The 25,252-nt window shown below is 36.4% G+C and overlaps 1 pseudogene; it reads left to right on the top strand.

The window, feature by feature from the left end:
• Positions 1 to 25,252, top strand: part of LOC121420462 — a 90,390-nt pseudogene that overhangs the window by 509 nt on the left and 64,629 nt on the right.

Below are 25,252 nucleotides of genomic sequence, written 5' to 3'. Positions count from 1 at the left end.
TAAAAAGCTACTGAAATTTGATTGGCTGATTGTAAACTTCTAATATACATATAGAAATTAGACATTTGTTATCATTATGAGTCTTTGTGAAACAGGACCCATGTTTTTAATTTTCTGTTTTTTCACGTTCTTCTGAAAATAATTGTCTAATAATTTCCTTCTAAGACCACATTACGGGCCGTGTGGTCTAGCGGTTAGAGCATTGGACTCATAATCACAAGGTTATGAGTTCGAATCCCAACTCTGCCAATGTCTCCAATTCGATTAAAAAAAACAAAACAAACACAGATCAGAAAATCAAGTGAAAGTTTAAAAGTTATAGAAAAGTGATTAAAGTTGTTTTTCAGTATTAATTTGATGTTACAACTTCAAACCCTGCACTGATAAAGTGGTATAAAGGGGTGAGTGGTAACTTGAAATACATGGTGGCCTAAATATAATGTCTCAAAATAAATTCAAACATATTTTGTTAAATCCTGCTTGATACTACATGTAGTAGGTTGAAAGATCGCTTCAACCATTCTCAGTAGGCCTTAAACTAGTTTCCACTAAACTAGTTTCCATTAAAACTAGTTTTAGGAAGGTAGTGAAAATGGTGTCTTACATGTAGATATAAAAAAAAGCAAGCAAATGATTGATCATTACCAATGACCAATTGCAGCTTGTGTTTAGACTAGACATGTTTGCACCACCTTCATAAAACAGTTTGATCATGTGACCTAGAAACGGGACAAAGAGGGAGGATCTGATTGGATAGGGAAGAGAATCCACCAAACAATCATTCCAGAAAGAGCAAATAATATAAAAATCTATATTGTCATATTTCTATGGGGTTGATGACAAACAGTATGGTTCGTACATGGGCACAGTGCGATGTATGTAAGTTCATTGCCAACAGGTGTGCATTCATGTGTGTACAAGGAAGAGAACTCGGCATAATGGTGATTTTTCAGTGCACACAAATGCATCCTTGTGTCACGTGCGTGCAGACTCCAGAGCAAATTCTTTTTGTGTACATGTAGTGATATTTATTCATACATGTACATGGCCTGGCAATGGTTGAATGGGATGAGAAGTGAAGTTTTGTCAAATTACAGACCAATTTCATATAAAGAACTTTTGAGATACATTTTATTGGGGTTGGTGTATTTCAGGAATAAAGTAAAAAATATCAGTATCTACAATACATGTATAGTGCAATAAAAGAATTGCTATTCATTTCCCCAAAGAACTGGTCATTATTCAATGCAGCATAACACACATGTACATGTACATAGGGCTTGTAGGCATACTTGATTCAAATTTATGGACGATTCTTTGTACAAGCCAGATTGGGATTGTTGCTATGTCCGGAATGTCTGTGGAAAAGGTTGGGGTTGTTTATTTGCCTTTTGAGAAAAACTATGTTGTGCATGTTCGTATATAATGGACATGTTCAATTTTAAGAGCATTAAAACAAAAAAAAAAAAAAATTGAAATCTTTTTATGAAATTTTGTTGTCCACAACTACATGTAAAAAGTTTCTGACCTTTAAACAGACAGATTTTGAATTGAATATATGTACCCAAGTATATTCTACAACATTCTAATACCAAACAATTGTTCGTTAATTTGAATAATATGATATTAATTCAAGGCTTTTCCAAGGTTGGGGGGGGGGGGGTCACACCAGAATGTGACAATGAGCAGGAGGGGGGGGGGCATATTTTTGTTAGTTTTATAAGGATATTTAGAGATAAATTAAAAAAAAATCTGGACCTCTCATTTTCTTGTCTTTTTTTGTTGCCTTGCCTGTTTTGCCCTTTTAACTTCTTGAAACATCCGAGGGGTGTAGGAGCCGTCACCAGACCCCCCCATCAATTATCCATCCATCATCTGAATTTATGGATACATGAATTTCAATGAATTACACAACCAAGATCTCTCATGTTGATGGTCTCAGTTCAAAACCCTACTCAAAACCCAATGGTCTGTTTAATAGATGATTCACAGTTGTGGGTTGGTCAATGGGAGGTGCACACCAGTTTTGATTATTCAAATAGTTGTATTTAATACCTGTTTCATTACCCCTGCCACTTTTTTTTATATTTTTTTTAAAACCCAAGTACAAACCATAAACAGAACACAGTGCGCTTAGAAACAACAGTAGTAAGCGCCTTTATTATTATTATTATTATTCTTTATTGTGTTTGCTGTTCGCCCCATCAGTTTTCCCCCTGTCCTTTCCTTTTTTTTTTGATGAAAAATTATGTTGGATGGGGGGATCACACTCTGTCTGACCTGCAGCTCCCATTTGGGTGCGTCATGGTCTAGTGGTTCTGATTCTCGCCTTTCAAACAGAGGGTCACGGGTTCGAATCCTAGCCATGGCGTGTTTTCCTTCACCAAGAAATTTATCCGCACTGTGCTGCACTCGACCCAGGTGAGGTGAATGGGTACCCGGCAGGATTAATTCTTTGCATGCACTGAGCGCTGGTGATGGTAGCTAAAGACGGGGTAATGATAGCAGCGCTTTGTATCTTCAGGCAAAAAGCGCTTTTTAAATCCAGCTATTATTATCATTATTATCATATTATTATTTAAGGTGTACAGTACAGTAGATTCCTGCCTCTATTCATCTCTGTACAAAATGTATGCATTTCTTCCTGTCCTGTTTGTATTATTCTATGATGATGAGCTATTGTAATACTACACTAGACTTGCCTCTTGGGATGAATTACCTCCCAAGCACAATTTGTAGATTCTCGGCTCGCTAGGATTCAATTACAAAGTCAAGGAAGGTTTCGCATCTAAAGCTTTTCACACCTAAATCAGATTTATTCACACTTCACACGATAACCGGTAGTAAACATACTGTGATAGGCTTCGGTGTACATGTATGTAGATGCATGTTGATTGAAGTGAAGCATGCTTTGGCTATTGTCTGATATGCAATGAAAATATATGAAAATTATTATGAAAAAATTGGGAAATTTCTTAGAAACAAATTGTGCAATATCTCAACACATGAATCTTTTCCAATCTTGCTGGGGTTAATCAAGACTGTCCAAAAATTTAATCCAAGAATTTTTTTTTTTTGGGGGGGTTACTTTTCAAGTTTTCTCTACATGTATGTAATATACACGTACATGTAATGTACACTCTGCAACATTTAAGCTTTATTATTGCAAGGAAATGAAATTTTCCATGGCTCCTTTTTTTATATTTTTTAACTTTCCAGGGCGTTTTTGAGTATTACAGGGTGAAAATGCCCAAACCCCCATGTAATTTTCCCCCCAATACTGCATGCATGGAGTATGTAGTTCATACAGTACATACCGTACATGTGCAATGTAGTTCACTTTCTAGTTCAGGTGAGATTTGAACCCTCGACCCTTGGTTTAAGAGTCAAGTGACTGAACCACTACACCATACCTCCACACCTTCTACAGCCCCTGCATTTTCCTTTAAAATTCAAGAGGGATTTCCTTTAAGGTTCAGGTGGGATTTGAACCCTCGACCCTTGGTTTAAGAGTCAAGTGACCAAACCACTATACCATGATACCTCCACACCTTCTGAGGCCCTGCATTCTCCTTTAAGTTACTGTACATGTAGGATTGCCCTATGACTTTTATTTCTGTTTCTTCTTGCAGTATTTGTTCACCGATGTGGTCAACTCACTGGTCACCACCACCGAGGACTTTGGCAATTCATTCAGCACCTTCGACGTCCCGTTCAAACCGACGTCCATCTATACCCATGCCGTCAATCCTGACATCGTCCTCGGAATGGATGAGAATGACAATCTCAAAAGGGTAAGTGGACCCAATCAAGATCGTTTGGGATCCTTTACTCGACAGTTTCGAAAAAAATGGTAGCAGCTTCAAATAAAATCTTGGTAGTTTCCAACAAAATGAATGTATTTTGAAGGAAATTTTTTTATATCTAGGTTTTGATAGGCATTTGGTGTTTGTAAGATGTGAAATTTCTGCTGCTTTTGGGGGTTCTTTTGCCCCCTTCTTGTCCAGTATTATGGTTTAACCGCCCATTATGAAATAAAAAATATGGGGTTCAGTAAAACTTCATTGCTGATTGGCAATTAAAATACACATTTATTCAAATTAATTGAATACCCTTTCTACACATGAGCAAAATTAAAGGTTATAATTTCCCTACATTCTACGGGTATACTATATAGGTGTTTTGAAACGTGAATTATAAAGCATGTTACAATTGTGCGTATTATTATAATTTTCCTAGTATCAGATGTACAGTAGTACATTAAGCACTGTAATCACACAATTGATTTGCTGCTAGGTCAGGAGGAGGACTGTCTCATAATGCTTACCCGTAAAGTTACGCAAAAGGTTATATTCTCCCTACATTGTTCATTGATAGCTACATGAATGTGTGAGCTCATGAATATGGTATAGGGGAGACGGGGGTAAGTTGGAACATGGGGTAGCTTGAAACATTGTAATTTTCTTTAAAGCCTGTAAAATAAATTCATGCAATACTGCCCTCAATTTATTGCTATTAATAACACAACAGTGTTGAATCATTATTGCAATAAATTGAGGGCAGTATTGCATAAATTTATTTTACAGGCGTTAAAGAAAGTACAATGTTTCAACTTACCCCATGTTCCAACTAACCCTGGTCTCCCCTATAATTCATCAATGAATGTTCATTTTTTTGTTTGGTCACATGCAGCTAACATACATGTACATTATAAAATGTGCATTTAACTTTTGTACATTACATTAATGCCAGAGTCATCATAAACATAACAATAAAACCGATCCTACCTCAGGGTGGTACAGTGTATTCACAGTACCGGATATATTATATTTTCATTATAATGCTTGTACATGTAATTCCACCCCATGGATGCAACTTTATGGTTTTATTATGAGCAGTGTTTATCACTTGCCATTTTATCTCTCCTTCCCTCTCCTCACTGATATTAATTATGCTCAACAAAAGAGAGCAAATTGGACTTTGAGTCCATTTGATACTCTCACGCAATATGAATGGCCTCCAAATGTTGTGATGCGTAGACTAGCCAGTACATGTACATGTACATTCTATACAATCATGTATTATGTAGATTCATTTCAGTAGTTGGTTTATTGTTGTTAAAAAAAGCTGAAAGGAACATGAAAGGGGAAGTGCACACTGTATGAATAATGATTTTTTTTTACTCTATGTACAGATTATATACTGTACATGGAGTATATAATAGTTTTTGTTGCTTTTGAATAATATCGGGTTTGTATTGAAATAAAAAGTAGAACAAACATTGAATGTAATAAATCATTGGAATATTCAATTGAATTTGATGAGAACATAAAAAAAATGATAGGAAATGTACAATATTGTGTTTATTACAGTACATGAATTTCCTTTATTTTTACTTTTTTATAATGTTGTGAAGAGGAAATAAGGTCTGAAATATTTTATATGTACATGTACATGTATACATGTACCTTCAATATTCAAACACAAAAATGCACATGTTAATGTTATACTATACCCAACATAAATTTCTCAAAAAATGAATTGAGATTAGCTGAATTCCCTGTAGAATGAAATATTACTGCCTTTATTCTCAACTCAGATTGATTTAAACTCTGGTCTAATGTGGTTTAACTATGGACAGCCAAAAGTGACATTAATCTACAATAGGTGTTCCTAGGATCCGCTCATTTGACTCTCAAATCATTCTGAACTCTCATATATAAGAAATACCTACACAGTACATGTACGTGTCTCTAATGAATTGGGAAAAGAGCACCAGATTATTAATTATGTAAACAGAATTGTGACACACTTGGCTTTCCATAATTATAGCACAGACTTTAATATAGACCACTGTCTTAGTTTAACCAGACTTCAGAATACAGGACATTATTATGGGCCATCTACAGGAGATTCAGGAGCAATATTTTCACATTTTGTTTAGCATGCATGCATAATATTGCCACATACATGTACATGTACGTGTACTTTTTTTCAAAAATACATTATCATGATGTGCATTGTTGTGACCCCCCAAAAAAAGAAAAAAAATCAAAGAAAAAGAAGAAAAAGGCTCAGCTGTACAATTTATTCTTTGTACTTTAAATTGCAGTTACATGTAATTTGTCCGTTTTGTTTCATATTGAATCTATTTCATCTCATTTTCTTTCTTTTGCAGCTTTATATCTCCATGAATTTTGGAGGCACTTGGGGTCTGGTTGAGCAAGATGTCAAGAGCTTCAGTTGGTAAGGTCAAAGTTCATTCACACAAGTCAATTTTTGATATTGAGCTTTATTTAAGAAAATATAGTGGCAATGTACATGTACTGTTTCTTTCTGCTTTATGTACATGTATGAAGCTATCAAACAATACAGTACGTTGTTAGTTTTATAGTGTATACAGTACGTTGTTTAGATTACTGCACGTAATACCCTTTATTTATTACATGTATAATATTTGCTCAGAATTTTAAACAAGCATAAATACATGTACTGAGAGGCAGGGGCAGTTGGTATAGATATTCCCCTCATGAATTAGCCATTGAGTCACATCAGAAGTTTTAGATGTTGCATAGATATTAGCAACTTCTCATTTCATGGCAACCCCCCCCCAAAAAAAAAATAATGAAAAATGGTCGGATAGGTGCATTGGTGTATATTTATTATTCCATCAATATTTTGCCACACGAATCATTGATGCTCTCACCATCTAATCCTAGCGCAAGTCATTAATATTTTAATGGATCTCTGCAACATCAGATATTCACTACAATACTGAAAACATGTAGAGTGCGTTATTAATTTCTGGTGTATATATTTCATGAAAATAAAGCTGAAAATTTATCTGCAGTATATTGATGGTACTTTGGCTAATTACATGTGTATTGAAGACTAGTCTGCATTGCAAGAAAGTATTAAAGCAAATTTGTACATATATGTACAAATTTGCTTTAATACTTCCTTGCAATGTAGATCATGTACATGTAAAGTGTAGTTTAATTTATTGTGATTATTAATTCACAGATCTTGTTTTTATATTAAAGTTTAATGCCAATTTTAAGGATTTCATATTCAAATTATATCCCTTTGTATCAAAGGATTACCGGGGCCGCTTATTAAAGCTGTTCGTAAGTTAAGAGCGACTATAAGAACGACGGATGAACCTTTCTTACGCGCTAAACCATCGCCAATGAATATACCATTTACCAATAGAAAGGATCACCAGTTCTTAAAGTCGCTCTTAACTTACAAACAGCATTATGAACATCCACCCGAAATATCAAAGTTCTGATGCACGATAATTTGATTTGTTATTTTTTCATTAGATTTTTTTTATTTATTAAATATTTTTAGATATTTTTCTATATGAATTCGGCATATAAAAAAAAATAGTGCATGATGAAAATAAATACAATTCTTGGAATGGAATTATTGTTGAAATTATTTCACCCGAAATTTCTGGGTTTTTTGCCTTGTAATAATAATAACAGCATATTTACCCAGGGTAGCCACTTCAGTTCCGAAAACTGTTCTCCCAGCGGGCCGTGCTATTATTATTACCCGGCTAAGCTAGGCTACCGATTCAGGTGCACACAGCTTTTTGAGGAATTCTTTCCTGCCGGTACCCATTTACCTCACCTGGGTTGAGTGCAGCATGTTTTGATGGAAAATAAAAAACTGTTCACAATTTTTCATTTCCAGGGGTGTTGAGCCGTGGGACAGGACGGATACCATCTATGTTGAGAGATTGGAGGTTGATGGAACAAGCTCTGTCAGTAAATCAGATGATTTCTATGAGTCCAGAGAGGTTGTCATCACTGGTATAAAGGACTTTGAGGTCAGGGATGACTATCTCTTTGCAACGCGAGAGAAAGCTGGCACAGTAAGTGCATCATGACTTGATATTAATCCTTTGCTCCTTGTTAAATATTCCTTGTCGTGTACTTGTACCATTCATACTCATTTCTTCTACAGGTGTAAAGAAACATGAATTATGAAGCATGTTACAAAGTGTGCGTAGTATTACAATTTGATCCGCAATATTTTCCTAGTATCAGAACATACATGTAATGTAGTACAATAAGCACTGGAATCACACATTTGATTTGCTGCTAGGTCAGGAGGACTGTCTCATAATGCTTTCCTGTAAAGTTACGCAAAATTTTAAAGGGAAGGCGAGTTGAAACTTTATAAATCATTGACAATTCATGCACATGTTGCTTTTGGTATATTTGATCAATAAAAAGAAAAGCAGTGGGTATTTCAAAAAGCTGTTTGTAAAGATAGGTAAAATTCTACACATGACTGGAACATGTTCTTAAAATAGCCAGCAGCAATAGCACAACTAAAGGGTTAATACCAACTGTGCATTATAATTCATTAGTTACAGCTTAAAGAGAAATGCCAGTAGTTGCAGTAAACACTGATTTCATGAGAAAGTCTGTAAAACAAGGCTTATCATCAAGGATCTAGATCTGGTACAGTTACATAAACTGAACTTTGTGAAATCTTGAAATCTACATGTACGCTGAAAAATGTTCACACTGAAGATCACCAACTCAGATAGACGTGGGACAGTGTATTATTATTGCTGGAATAAAAACCCGACGGAAGTGACCGAATCCGCGCTTACTTTGCTTATTTCTCAGCAATCACTCAATTTCTCCCAGAATCCTTTGGCACATATTTTTTATTCATACAAACAAACACAGGGGTGGTCATTATATTAGACCCCTGTTACATCTGAAAGTTTCCTACCCGAGACCCGACCGAGTCCACTTGCAACCTTGACTGGATTATTGGTGGATTAGCTTCGCGAACGGACCGAGTCCGAAATGTGGTCTGTTTACATCACAGTGTTCATTCCCTCCCCTTTCGCCCTATCTGTACTGTTTCGAGCGGCATCCGATTGCTGACACTTTTTTAAAGGCGCTCTCGATCTAGGCTCCGAATAATTCGCGCGCGCTAATTGAAGTTACCCGAGATTCTGAAAGAATGCTGATGATCCCAGCAGTCGTTGAAGATATGATCGACTTGAAAAGGATACGTTTAAAATGCTTCTTTTCACTCAAATCAAAGACTTTATCAATCACAATTCACATGTCGCAAAAACATTCGAAGAACGACGGGGCTGGGGAGGGGATAGCGCACGCTATGACGTAATTTGACAGCTGGTGAACGGACCGAGATAGGTTCGAAAGCTTGTGTGCGTTTACATCTACGAATCGGTGGACCGGGGCGGTCCGATACCTACCCGAGACTACCTCTGGATGTGGTCTCGGGTAGGTTCGCTAAAAGGTGACCCGAGGTAGGTTTGGGATGTTTACATCTGATTTCTTTCCGACCCGAGGTAGGCCCCGGGCCGGCCCGAGGTAGGGAATCTCTCAGATGTAACAGGGGTCTTTAATAGATTCTGTAAAAAATCATTTTGAGATCGTTACCAGAACTGGAATTTATCTTTAAAGCATCCATCCACTCAACCATATTCACATGTTTGATACAGAAACTGGTAATGATGAAGATAATGATGTCGGATATTACAATGATGATATGAAACTGTATTTTTTAAAACTGTTTTCACACTTGAAAACACTTAAGAATGTCAAGGGCCTACATGCACAGAGCTCAAGAGGTTGTTGATTCACATGTAGCTTGTGATCTAGTGGTCAGAGCATTGGACTCATGATTGTAAGGTTGTGAGTTTGAATCCCCATTCTGCCATTGTCTCCACTTTGAAAGAGTAATATCTGTCGTTTCTAAGGTCAACCACTATGCCTGAATAATAGAAGTGAAAGTTTTCCTATGTCATTGGTTATACACCAGCAAAAAGCTGTCCTGCCAAGTTCCTACTGGAGTAATACTATAACAGAAACAAAAAGCTTTAAAGCAACCTTCAATTGACAAATCGTGGGGAAATTGGATGAAGGAATGAATGGATGAATGAATTAAGGAATAAATGAATGAATGAATGGATGAATGAATGGATGAATGAATGGATGAATGAATGAATGAAATAGTGAATTAATGAATGAATGGATGGATGAATGATCAAATGAATGAATGAAATAATGAATGAATTAATGGATGAATGAAATAGTGAATGAATGATCGAATGATCGAATGAATGAATGGATGAAGGAATGAATGAATGAATAAGTAAATGAATGGATGAAGGTATGACAATGAAAGAATTGATGAAGAATTAATAAAGAAAAGAAATGAAGATAAGAAATAGAGAAGTAAAGTAACAAGAAGAAATTGCCTTAACTGAAGAAAAACAATAAAAGACAAAACTGATCACAAATGATGAATGAAGTACATGTATCAACTTCCACACAGCCAGAAGGAAAGGAAAAATCCCATTTGTGGCTACCCGTAAATCCTGGAAATACTTCCTGTATTTCCGTGATGAATTTGTACTTTATATAAATACCAAAGGTAACAGATATTTGCTTTCACTGATGATGTCACAATGGCCCTTGGTCTTTACGGTTCACTTCCACTTCTGTTCTTGCTTTTATTGTACTTAATTTCGATCTGAATCATTTATCAAATGTTTTTTAATTAATCCATGTACACAGAGGGTCACGATCTCTTGGTGTTCATTGATAATTATTTCATTTTGTTCATTTCTTCTGACTCGTTTTTATTTCATTTTCTGGTCATAATACGTGTACACTGCTCCAAGGCGGGATTCAATACCATGTGTCTTTTATACACGGATCCATGGTGTCATTCTTAATCTTTGACAATACATTGATGATATTGCATATAATACTTTTTCAAAAGAAACCTCCAAACTTGTCACGGTTGGTTGACCATGCTCTAGAAAGCCCTGCTCCTTGTCAACAGTGGCCCTGGGGATCTTGTGTTTCTTTCGTCTGATACACCCACCCGTGCTATCTTTCCATTGCACTGCCATAAAAAGGATGAACTTTGCTATTGATTCCTCTCAGTGCAGTATAGAGGTGGTTTCAAACCGCCTCGATCACAAGAATCCGCCTTAAACTACGAGAACTTTATTAGGCTAAAAAATATCCATTAATTATTCCTGCATTCACACTGCCCCGAAACATACTCTTCGGGATAAATTCCTGAAGTTACGAGCATGCGCAGTATGGTCTGATAAGCAGGCAAGGCGCGAGAGCAGGCAAGGCGCGAGAGCAGGCAAGGCGCGAGATTCAAAATCACGGCGCTCGCGCCCAACGACGCTCTGGGCTAAAATTTCCCGTAAATTGCTTTCACATTGCCAAAATACCTGCGACTTTGGAAAAATCCCTGCGAAAGTTCTCGTAATTTCGCCAAGTACCTACCTTGTACTATATTTAGCGGGTATTTTCTTTCGGGGAAATTATGCGTAGTTTGCTTTCACATTACCAAAATACCTTGTATTTTCTGATCAGGGTAAATTTCCCGATCAGAGAATACCTGGAACTGACGAACTTCAAGGCGGTCTGAAATCACCTTATGCTTTCCATTTCACACTTGTCATAGAAAAAAAATAATGCTGGTATATTTGCAAGTATGGAAACAGTACTAGGCATATTCAGACCTCCTTGAAGCTCAAGAATACTGGAAATTCACTGATAGGGGTTATTGCAGTTAAAACACATGGAAACCCTGATAAGTTCCAAATCCCATATGCCAGAACACAATATCAAAAGACAATACATTCTTCCTGATGCTATCAGAATATGGAACTCACTCCCAGCAAAGATAGTTCACAGCACTCCCTTGCGTCTTTCAAACAGGAGGTGCAGCAAAGGAGGCTCTTCTTTTTTAGCCGCACATAGTTTTGTAGAGTTTTTGTCTCACCTGCGAAGCAGAGTGAGACTATAGGCGCCGCTTTTCCGACGGCGGCGGCGGCGGCGTCAACATCAAATCTTAACCTGAGGTTAAGTTTTTGAAATGACATCATAACTTAGAAAGTATATGGACCTAGTTCATGAAACTTGGCCATAAGGTTAATCAAGTATTACTGAACATCCTATTAAGTTTCATGTCACATGACCAAGGTCAAAGGTCATTTAGGGTCAATGAACTTAGACCATGTTGGAGGAATCAACATTGAAATCTTAACCTGAGGTTAAGTTTTTGAAATGTCATCATAACTTAGAAAATATATGGACCTAGTTCATGAAACTTGGACATAAGGTTAATCAAGTATCACTGAACATCCTGCATGAGTTTCACGTCACATGACCAAGGTCAAAGGTCATTTAGGGTCAATGAACTTTGGCCGAATTGGGGATATCTGTTGAATTCCCATCATAACTTTGAAAGTTTATGGATCTGATTCATGAAACTTGGACATAATAGTAATCAAGCATCACTGAATATTTTGTGCAAGTTTCAGGTCTCATGATTAAGGTCAAAGGTCATTTAGGGTCAATGAACTTTGGCCGAATCGGGGGTATCTGTTGAATTACCATCATAACTTTGAAAGTTTATTAGTCTAGTTCATTAAACTTGGACATATGAGTAATCAAATATCACTGAACATCCTGTGCGCGTTTCAGGTCACATGACCAAGGTCAAAGGTCAATGAACTTTGGCCGAATTGGGTGTATCTTTAGAATTACCATCAAAACTTTGAAAGTTTATGGATCTGATTCATGAAACTTGTACATAAGAGTAATCAAGTATCACTGAACATCCTGTGCGAGTTTCAGGTCACATGATCAAGGTCAAAGGTCATGTAAGGTCAATGAACTTTGGCCATGTTGGGGTTTTTTGTTGAATAACCATCATATCTCTGTAAGTTTATTGGTCTAGTTCATAAAAAGTGGACATAAGAGTAACCATGTATCACTGAACATCTTGTGCGAGTTAGAGTAGTATTCAAAGTCAGCACTGCTGCTATTTTGAACCGCGTGATGCAGGTGAGACGGCCAGAGGCATTCCACTTGTTTACTTGTACTATTCATCTGGGCACTTGACAAGCACAACGAGTATGCAACGGCAGTCTGTACTTTACAGGAAGATGAAGAAGAAAACAGTGATTTGACTGAGAGAAGATCTGTATTGATAAAAAAATTATAAAAATGATAAATCCATAATTTATTGTTTGAAATAGACATGAAATGATTGTGGGCCCGGCGGCCGCTGTGCAGCGCCAGATCGATGAGGCTCTATCCTCTTAATAGTTGAACGCCAAACAGGGTAGCAGCAACTCCCATCTTTTAACGTCTTTTGGTCTGACGCGGCCGGAATTTGAACCCCCGACCTCCTGGTTGTGAGACGGATGCTCTACCAACTGAGCCAACACTCCGGTCTGAACAAATGTAAAGAAATAAACTGTGCTACTGTTATGAAAGCAAAACTTTTAATAGCATACATGTACATGTAGTTCCGCCAGCCTATTACAAAGTGGTGGGACTTTACTCCCAAGTGTACTTAAAGTATTCTACTCTCTTGACAGTTAACTTTCTTATTGGTCATCGATATACACTAGCGGATAAGGGCAGCCAAGGAACCCAACAGATTCAGAAAATCAGATTTAAAGTCAACAATGTTTTAGAACACCATGGGGGTGTTTCACAAAGATTTAAGTACGACTTAAGTCGCACTTACATGTAAATGCCAATTTGGACATGATATGCAGTGCGCAATGTGATTGATGGATATGCGGTAGTACAGTATGTAGGTGTCCCATTCGTATGATCTGACCAATGTGGTGATGTCTTCTATACTGTACACAACTGGGAGTTTAAAGGGGAAGTTCACCCTGAAGAAAACTTTGTTGTAAAAATAGCAGAAAAAATAGTAAAAAATATTGGTGAAGGTTTGAGGAAAATCCGTTAAAGAGTAAGAAAGTTATTAGAGTTAAAAATTTTGGATTTGTGACGTCATAAACGAGCAGCTGCCCCATGTGTTATGTAATATAAAATGTATGAATTTCAAATTTTGGTTGGTTCCTGATGACTTAATTTTGTTTTCTTTTCATGATCGGGTGTGAAATGATTTGTCTATTGATATACAAAAGTTACAGTGAAAACCATTTTCAATTTTCTGAGAAAATGACATTTCATTGATTTTTTACCATTCGCTCTGTAGGAATGCTGCTCGCATATGACGTCACAAATCAAATAATTGAAATTCTAATAACTTTTTAATTATTTGATAAATTTTTCTCAAACCTTCGGCAATATTTTTTATTATTTTTTCTGCTATTTTTACAATAAACTTTTTGTCAGGGTGAACTTCCCTTTAAGTGCGACTCTAAGTTACACTTATATCTTTGTGAAACACCGCCCACATCCATATCCCTGTTCTTGTTTTCTGTGAAATTGTTCACATACACTGTACAGGACAAAGCTCCTGTTACCAAACAACATGGAAGGATGGTTTACTTCCTGGTATACTTACTATTGTTCAATTATTATGAAACATTAACCCTTGCACACTGATGTTGCAATTTTGCACATTCGTACAATTAAATTCAACAGACGTAATAATCAAATCAGATGAGCTAATGAAAGGCAATACTTAAAGTGATTGGTTAACATTGATTTGACTTTAAAAAAATCTGAGCTAGAAGGTCAAACTTGTCACCTGTGTCTGTGATATGTTCCAAAAATGAAGCCCAGAAAAAATTGCGTTCGAAAATGATTATTTAGTGCTTCAAAAATTGAAATATAAAGTGACCGGAAACACCACCTTAATTTCATCCCATACACTTATATGTACTATTTAGGTGTCTATAAGACGCCTACATGTATTTACAAAATCGAGGTTTGCCTTGTAGTTTTAGCTTTTCATTCTCAATAATGGTTGTTTTCAGGGTTTATTAGTTCTAATACATGCACTTGTACACATGTTTCATCTTGGTTTGAGAATTTTTTAAATCGGCTGCTCACAAAGTTAAACAATACCTTTAAGGATGACATCTATAAAATAATAATATGTATCAATGGTGCAATATGGATATTTTAAATTAAAGAACAAAACATGAAAACAATTGTCATTATTATCCCAAAATTAATTCAGCGTGCAAAGAATTTAAGAACCTGTTGCATCGTTCCATGCAAGCTTTGCGGATGAGTTGCAGTTACCTGCATCACAGTTTTCAAGCATGTTCAAAACTTTTCTTTGGGAAAATCAGACTTGTGGGCAACTGTGTGCAAGATACAGTACGTGCAAAATAAATGTCAATGCGGGTCCTGCGGGCAACCTGCGGGGCAACCTGCAGACCGGGGAGACCGGGCTATTAATAATACAACAGTGTTGAATAATTATTGCAATAAAGTGAGGGCAGTATTGCATAAATTTATTTTACAGGCTTTTAAGAAAATTACAATGTTTCAACTTAGGACGCGTTCCAACTGTACCCCGGTCTCCCCTAACATTGGCATGAACAACAGTAGGGGAAGGCGGGTAAGTTGAGCATAGGGGCAAGTTGAGCCACCAGCCCCAGGCCAATAATGAATGAGTCAGACATTGTGGTGGTGTCATGTATTGATGACCCATAGCATAACCCCTAACCACACCACATTGTTTTCAACTTTGAAACAAAAAGTAGTTTTTTAGAGGGAAAAATATGAATTTCAGCCCAAAAAGTAAAAAAGAGTGTGAAATAGATAAATGCATTATAAACACACACGTCTTTAAATATAATAAAGACATGATAACAACATTATAAGTCCAGGTATGGATCTTCATTCTTGTCATAGTCTTTTATATAATGGATGCATAATAAATGTGTGGATACAAAATTATCGCACTAAGTTCGGACTGGGGTAAGTTGAGCCAAACAGCATGGGGCAAGTTGAGCCATGGTAATTCCTATGGTAATGTATCTTAAAAAACAAACAAACCATAAAAATCGATTGAAATGCTGGCTGAAAGGAGCAAATTTACATGACTGCTCTTTTCCTTTTAAAGGATGTTAGTATTTATAGAGAATTAGCAAGTGAAAAGACTTTAAACAAAAAATTGACATGCTGGTTCTCCCCTCATACATTTTGTAGGGGAAGGCGGGGTAAGTTGAGCATAGGGGCAAGTTGAGCCACCAGCCCCAGGCCAATAATGAATGAGTCAGACATTGTGGTGGTGTCATGTATTGATGACCCATAGCATAACCCCTAACCCACCACATTGTTTTCAACTTTGAAATAAAAAGTAGTTTTTTAGAGGGAAAAATATGAATTTCAGCCAGAAAAGTAAAAAAGAGTGTGAAATAGATAAGTGCTTTATAAACACACACATCTTTAAATATAATAAAGACATGATAACAACATTATTAGTCCAGGTATGGATCTTCATTCTTGTCATAGTCTTTTATATGATGGATGCATAATAAATGTGTGGATACAAAATTATCGCACTAAGTTCGGACTGGGGTAAGTTGAGCCAAACAGCATGGGGCAAGTTGAGCCATGGTAATTCCTATGGTAATGTATCTTAAAAAACAAACAAACCATAAAAGTCGATTGAAATGCTGGCTGAAAGGAGCAAAATTACATGACTGCTCTTTTCCTTTTAAAGGATGTTAGTAATTATAGAGAATTAGAAAGTGAAAAGACTTTAAACAAAAAATTGACATCCTGGTTCTCCCACATACATTTTGTACATAGTTTTTGTGGCTCAACTTACCCCAGAAGGTGGCTCAAACTTACCCCATATATGGGGCAAGTTGAGCCATTTGACATCGTTTTTTTCAAAGGTCACGATGACTTTCAGTGTGGGGATAGAAAGTTATATGTAGGTGGAAAATATTTCAGAAGAATTAAATTTCAAGGCAAGGTACTTATTTTGACAAGATTATTAATCATATCAATTCTAACATGCAAAAAGCAAAAACTGTCACAACTTACCCCGCCTTCCCCTACACAGTTTTTGTGGCTCAACTTACCCAGAAGGTGGCTCAAACTTACCCATACATGGGGCAAGTTGAGCCATTTGACATCGTTTTTTCAAAGGTCACGATGACTTTCAGTGTGGGGATAGAAAGTTATATGTAGGTGGAAAATATTTCAGAAGAATTAAATTTCAAGGCAAGGTACTTATTTCGACAAGATTATTAATCATATCAATTCTAACATGCAAAAAGCAAAAACTGTCACAACTTACCCCGCCTTCCCCTACAACACCACCTTTTCAATATTACCAAAGAGTCTGTTATCAAAGAGCCATCCACATTTGCTACCTTGACAATGAATGGCTGATTGATGATCTGGTCCAATAGTGTCGGCTTCCAGACAAAGGTTTATAAAGAAAACGTGGATTTAGGTTTGATTTACATCGTGGCTTTCATTCCCATTTCAAATAGTAGCACTAAACCTAATGGAAAGAATTGCATTGTTATTGGAAAACTGAGAGAAACATCATGATTGTTTTTATCAATTTAACTCTATATTTTCATTCAATTTTGCAGAGTCGGTATACCTTGGTTGCATTATTATTGCATTATTGTTGCTGTAGTTGTTGTTTAATTATTACTATTACAAATATATCATCTCCATCTTCATCATCATCACCATCATCATTATCGTCATCGTCGTTGTCATCGTCGTCATCATCATCAACGACGATAACAATGACGACAAAAACCAACAACAACAACAAAATGAACAACAATGACAACAACAGCAACAACAACCTCCTCCTCCTCCCCCTGCTTCTCCTCTACCTCTTCCTCATCATCATAATTTTTCTATTATTTCTAGGTAAAGTAAACCACCATACATCATTATGTGGGTCATGTTTTAGAAATAAAAGTCTTTCCTTATTTTTTTTTAACTTGGGGAAGGTTATGATGACTTTATTGGGGAAGTCGATATTTAATGCACTTGTATTCCTGTGTTAAACTAATTTCGATTTCAAATGCAACATTTATAGTTCACTTTACCTGTACTGTACATGTATATTAAAATCATACTGTATAGTATCTTTTCTCTGAACCATGTTTTGTTCCACCCCTTAATAGCTTTTGTGCCATACACAGCATGGAGTATGTATAGAAAGCATTATGCATGACTAAACATGCGGGTCTGAAAAATACCCTTTTTAATAAAGAATAAGTAACCATTGTCATGGGGCATTGTGTCTTTTGCTGAAATCTGAGAAAATGGTCTATTCATTTATTTCCCTGTATGTATTTAAACTAAAAAAAAATAGGTCAGTGTTTACATGTACTTTCTGTTGAATTTAGGGTTCGAAAGGTCTCTTAAAATCCTGGGCCTCGTTGTACAAAGAGTTACGATTGATCCGATCAATCGCAACTATGGACGGCCAGCAACGTCAACATCTCTTAATATGCATGTTTGTTCAAAATATGATGTATATTCATGCAATCATTGTTTTCTTGAAAATTCACTGCGCTTCTCTTTGCATAAAAAGGACATTGTGCAAATTTTTCGTAGAAAAAATTGTGACACTGATGGATTTCCATAGAGTTACGATTGATCGGATCAATCATAACTCTTTGTACAACAGGGCCCAGATCTATTCATGTAAAGCAAATCTTACAATTATAAACTTGCTAAATTATGCCTGAAACAACACATTTTATCCTTAAAAAAGGCTAAGAAAAAATATCCAATTATTGCCATTATCAGAGGTATATTATTATTTTTACTGTTGTAATGATTATTATTATTTTTATTACTATTTTTTAATGTTTAATTAAAATAAAATAATTAATAATAATAATAATAATAATAATAATAATGATAATGATAATACTACTAATAATAATAATCAAAATTATATTCTCCTTTTATACAGTGTGTCATGACCTGTTATGAGATACAATGTTGCTCTCATTGTTATAATTCTTATTTTGCTATCTTTTTTGTTATCTTTTAATTGTAAATTGGGTTTTATCAGCCAGTGATAGATATGATAATTGCTCATGAATAGAATTCTTGATGAATGAAAACATTTCAAGACCCACGCACACATGCCCTTGTAATGTGTATCTGTTGAAAATGGGTGGGAGATGAACAGTCATTTTATTTAGCGATACATGCATGAAATCGTGCACCCACAGTGCCATAGCAACGATGCACGTTCACATCAACGACTATTACAGTCAGTAATGCATGTATCTACATGTATTGCATAGTACATACTCACAGTTCCACATATAGATGATCATCATCACGTCATGTCCGTGCAGTAATAATTGTGAAGTTGGGATGTCATGTTCCAAATGATAATCATCATTTATTCTCTTTTGGTGATGAATATCAGCCACTGTTTTTCAGATTTTATTGATAATGCCAATCAAGTATTACAATGCAAATTACCATAGGACCATATTAAAGGACCATATTAAAGCCAAGTGTTAGAATTTGGCCTTGTATTTTTTTTTAAGATGTTCTACTACTCTACAAGTCTTTTTCTTCTTTTCTGATTTTGTAATGAGTTTTAAAACATATTCTTGATTGGATATATGTATACAGTACTGTATGAGCTGAATTTAATGTCATGGTCTTTTTTTTTCTTTACTTGCAAGAAAGAGGTTGCTATAATTTCTGTTTCATTATATTGCCATGAAACATAACAGATAAAAAGTTATGATTACATATGAAAGCGATACATCAGAATAGAAACTGAAAATACATGCCATATTCGGCTGTACAGGACTCGGATAATGATTTTGCTTCACAATTTTGAATATAGCATTTTTATTCATTAGAGGTAAGCTCTCTTAAACTAAGTATTTATAAATGTACAGTCCTTTGTAAAAAAATATATACAAAAGACTTCATGCATAGCAGCCTTTCAAAAATGTGGAGCGAATTGCGATGCGATACCAGGAAAAATGATTCCCTGGTACTGTATTTTACTGATTGAAAATACGTACATATACACTGTACATATACATGTAGACTCTACAGTGTACATGTTGCATTAATAAAGATAAATACCAGTTCTGGTAATGTTCTCAAAATGACTTTTTACAGAATCTAATATAATGACCACCCAAGTGTCTGTTTGTATGAATTTAAAAATATGTGCCAAAGGATTCTGGAAGAAATTGTGTAATTGCTGAGAAATAAGCAAAATAAGCGCGGATTCGGTCACTTCCGTCGGGTCTTTATTCCATCAATATTAATACACTGTCCCACATGTGCCTACATGTATCTGTGTTGGTGATCTTCAGAGGGAACATTTTTCAGCGTAGATTTCAAGATTTCACAGAGTTCAGTTTATGTAACTGTACCAGAGCTAGATCCTCGATGATATACTAACGATTAAGCCTGGTTTTACAGACTTTCTCATGAAATCAGTTTTTACTGCAACTACTGGTATTTCTCTTTAAAGCCAATTAGATGATCTTCAATGAATAATGAAAGTATGGAAATATTTATGTACACACATGAGGTAATGGTCCAGAATTCGACCTCTACATGTATACCAGTTATTTATCAAAATTGCTAAGATGATATCTTATAATATGAAATATTTGTAGATTTATGTTTGATGTTGGTGTCATATCTTTATATGTGTTTTGATTTTTGTGTTATCTTTGGGCACTTGTACCTTGAACTTGTAGTTGGTATGTACATGTAAGCAAGGGGTCATGTTTATACCTTATCGTTTGAAAAGTGCACAGAAGTAAGAAGAATGAAGAAAATGCATACTATGCAACAAAGCGATAAAAAGATGAAGAAAGATGCTTCAATCACAATCAGTAAATACAAGCAAAAAGGAAAATACATGTAAAAAGATATAAAAAAAGAGGAAAAGAGAAATAAAAATGTGGCCATTGTGAATAATGTTCCTTTTGCTTAATTACTTGTAAAAACAATTAGATTTGGACACATTCTGGGCTTGTTGAAAAAAAAGAGACAGCCCCTATAGATGGTGTCTCAAAAAGCATCATCAGTGGTTTTCACTAACAAACTTGAACTGAGCCAATCAGATGCAAGGATTTCAGTAGCTTGTAACAAATAATCAGTGAAAATCACTTACTGTTTTGTTGTATTGGTGCAAGAACGTCCTTAGTAAAATATTTCCGCATAGTGCATCGGTGCAGAAACTCCTTTATTATACACAATGCACTTTAGGCTACCGCACACCTTACGACTGTTCGCGATCCAATTTTTGAACAAATCACATTTTGATCATTTTCTTAAAATGTGAATGGAACATATCATTTTATTTGAGGTTAGAATCAATTGAAAGAATACTACTATAACTATTTTGAAAGATTGCAAGCCTTTATTTTTGAGTAAAGGCCAAATTAGTTTCAAATCGTAGCCAATCTTACGCCTGCTATGATGTCATTAGGTGGTTTCAGACCGCCTCGAAGTTCGCCAGTTCCAGGTATTCTCTGATCGGGAAATTTACCCCGATCAGAAAATACCAGGTATTTTGGTAATGTGAAAGCAAACTACGCGTAATTTCCCCGAAAGAAAATACCTGCTAAATAGTGGGTACTTGGCGAAATTACGAGAACTTTCGTGGGGATTTTTCCAAGGTCGCAGGTATTTTGGCGATGTGAAAGCAAATTACGGGAACTTTTAGCCCAGCGTGTCGTTGGGCGCGGCGGCGTGGGTGGCTGCTGGGCTAGTGATTTTGAATCTCGCGCCTTTCCTGCTTATCAGACCATACTGCGCATGCTCGTAACTTCGGGAACTTATCCCGAAGGATGTGTTTCGGGGCGGTGTGAATGCAGGAATAATTAACGGGTATTTTTTAGCCTTAAAAAGTTCTCGTAATTTAACGGGGATTCTTGTGATCGAGGCGGTTTGAAACCGCCTATTACGACTAGATATCAAATTTGATTTTATTCTAATAAGGATGATAGCATAGTCACAGCTTTGATCATAGGTATTCGTACGATAATTTCGAACATTACACAATAAGATATTCCAAGTCTCAATATTAGCATCAAATTATACTACGTTTTATTCCAAACTTGAGTCGCGGACCAATCGTAAGGTGTGCGGTCACCTTTATGTGCTCCTAAGCACGTTTTTTGCTTGCATGCTATGAGTTAAAGTATGGTGTTAAGGGCGTTTTTGCACTGACATGACAATGTGTTTCATGCAACGCTCTCCTGTGCTGTCCCGTTATCATATTCTCATGATGTTCCATTCTTTCTCTCATTTTCTTCAGGAGGATGAATTGGAGCTTTTGGTATCTCACGATAGAGGTTCTTTCAGGACGGCCCAGTTTCCTTTTACTGTTCCAAACAGGGTAAGTTCAAACCCCTTCCAGTAAATCGCTGGTCCACCCCCAACCTGTGCTAAGTAATAAAAAGGTCAGGGCCCAATAATAATAATAATAATAATAATACATAAGATTTATATAGCGCACTTTCCATCTTGATTAGATGCTCAAGGCGCTTCAGAGCAGAACAACAAAAACTATTTACATATACATGTAATACATGTCTGAACAATAAGTCAATGTCTATCAAAAAAAAACTTTTATACAGGTAAGTTTTCAGGTTGCCCTTGAAGGTGGTCGCTGAAGTCTGGGTTTTCAAACTGTGTGGGAGAGAGTTCCACAGGCTAGGTCCTGCATGAGCAAAGGCCCGCTCCCCGCATGATTTCTTAGCAACTGGAATTTGTAAGAGATTAGATGAGAAAGGTTTAATGAAATGGCCTATCAAGATCATCGTTGCATTCGCATTTTTTGCTCAGACTGACTAGGAACCAATCAGAAAGGTTCTTTTGAATTGGCGTTTAATCGCTAACCTTTGTGTTACGGGACCCAGGTCAACATAGTCGGCATTCTCCAAGTGCTGCTTTTTAGAAGAACCAGAGTCACATCTCACAAAGAGCTGTGATAGGTTCAGAGCGAGCTGAATTTGAGTTTAATCTAAAATTCCCATCTCTCACAGGGTGCTACATAAGTTTTACCTCTTCAAAAGAAAGTTTTGCGGTTTTATAAACATTTTGACATGAACTGATCGACCTGGTTAATGCATTTCTTTTTCCAAAGGGATTTTATCTTGCCTGCCATAACCAGAATTAGGGTCAATATCATATCATATCAACCCTAATTTCTACTACGAGAATTTTGCTTGCCCAATTCGGGCAAGTAGTTTTGTCTTTACTTTAGAACACTTGCCCGACTCTAACTTTTACTTGCCCCGCAAAACTTTCTTTTGAAGAGGTAAAACTTTTTTTCAAGGATATTTTCGGGCAAGTGAAATAGATTTTAGGCAAGTATATTCCAACTATTTAAAAAGTTACTTGCCCAAAGTGCTTGCGATTGGGCAAGTGCTTCTAAAAAGTTATGTACATTGTAGCACCCTCTCTCAACAAGATCAGTTGTATTTGTGTTTGATTTGAATCTACCTTTATACTTTGTATAAAAAACGGGACCGAGGAACAGACCTTCGATAGCTCAGATTTGGAGGTGTTTCGCAAAGATTTAAGCATGTCTTTAGAGTCCCACTTAAATGCCTAGTTGCCTGCATTATAAAAGTCATGACTGCATTGGTCAGACTAAGCCAAGAGGACTCCCACTACTGCGTACTGTACTACTCGATAAGACTGCGCGTTACATATCATGTACGCATTGGCATTAAAGTGTGACTCTAAGTCATACTTAAAAAGAAAATCTTTGTGAAACGACCCCAGTATTGTTAAGAATATAATCTTTAACCTAGTTTATACTCTCTTATCTGTCAGGAGTTATCATACTTAAAAAGAAAATCTTTGTGAAACACCCCCAGTATTGTTAAGAATATAATCTTTAACCTAGTTTATGCTCTCTTATCTTTCAGGAGTTCTACATTGCCGATGCATCCGAGGAACAGGTCTTTGTCTGCGTGCATCACCAGAACCTTCAGACCAATCTCTACATCTCTGAAGCTCGGGGTGTAGAATTCGCTCTCTCACTCATGAACATCTCCTACTACAACCCTGAAGGTGTGGGCAAAGACACCTGGCTAAGGTATGTTGCATGGGCAGCGGAAGCAGGGGGGCTGGGGTGGCTTCAGCCCCCACTTTTTTCCAAAACCATGTAAAAAAATGTAAAAATGACCATATGATTGTAATTTTTTGCATGGTCAGCCCCACCACTTTGAAAACCGTTCCTCGGCCCTGTGTTGTAGACCTGGGGAAAAATTATGTAGAAGCTCTGGGTAGCTTTGCCGCAAAATGCTAAAAATAGCCTTGGAAATTAAAAAAAGCCCAGAAATATCCCCTTTTCACTGCCAAGTTAACGCTTATCCAGTGTAATTAATTTAGGTAGTAAGTGAGAAGTAGCCCTGCACAATAAAACTTGATACTAATATACAGTGCATAATCAAGCACAGCTCTCCAATATTGATACAGTAGGAGAATAGTAGATTTCTCTTTTATGATTCCACTGATGTACAAGATCATACTGTAGATGTTCATGCAAATTATTCCACTCTTTGGGACCCCCCAAAAAAAATCAAAGCTAGCTTTATCCATTCTTTTTTAAACAACTTTTGGAATGTGTAAGATTGAAATGTCTTCACAAGAATGATGTCTGTAATGATGGCTTGTTTGGTGAGTATGGTAAACTAGGTAAACTAATGTATTTACTTGTAAGGATTGTTTTAGATTTTGATTCCTCATTTGGTGATTTCAAGTCCGTTGTTGGCCTTGGTGTTGGTGTTTAAATTTGGATTGCTTCCCCTAGCTCCAAAACTTATTCAGACTTTGTAAAACTGATCCAGATCACATTATTGACATCTCGACTACTAGTGAGTGACTATTCAGGCCCATCTTTTTCAATTCAATTCAATTCATTTATTTCCAAATTCATATTCAAATTGTACAGTATAAAAACATGATAAAAAATACAACAAGAATTAATTAAAAAAAGACAAAATACAAAAAATACCAGTACCAAAAGCTACAAAAAAATACAAAAAAAAACAACCAAAGAAACAGAACATTTCATTTTATTTGGTGTTATAATCATGAGAAAATTGACCTAACACCAACACCGAAAGGTCAACACTGAACTTATCACCCAATGAGATTCCTTACTTTTTGCAGCCGGTATGCCGATGAACCCTTTGCAGACTTCCACAAGGTGGACGGACTGCGTGGGATCTATGCAGCCAATGTCCTCCTGAACACCGACTCCTCGTCCTCCTACACTGCCGAGAACATGGCTACGTATGGTACCTTTGATAAGGGTGGAGAGTGGTTCCCGGTCCCTGCTCCTTTGAATGATGTTGATGGCAATCCATACAACTGCAACCCCTGGGTGAGTCACTCACAAGATTACAGACTGGGGGGCGTTTCATGAAAGGACTTGTCGGACATTTTATCTGACAAGTACCAGTTTATCCGACAGTTACCGT

The sequence above is a fragment of the Lytechinus variegatus genome, chromosome 8, assembly GCF_018143015.1.
Source record: "Lytechinus variegatus isolate NC3 chromosome 8, Lvar_3.0, whole genome shotgun sequence".
In the NCBI taxonomy this organism is placed as follows: Eukaryota; Metazoa; Echinodermata; class Echinoidea; order Temnopleuroida; family Toxopneustidae; genus Lytechinus; species Lytechinus variegatus.
This window is presented reverse-complemented; position numbering and strand designations above follow the sequence as displayed.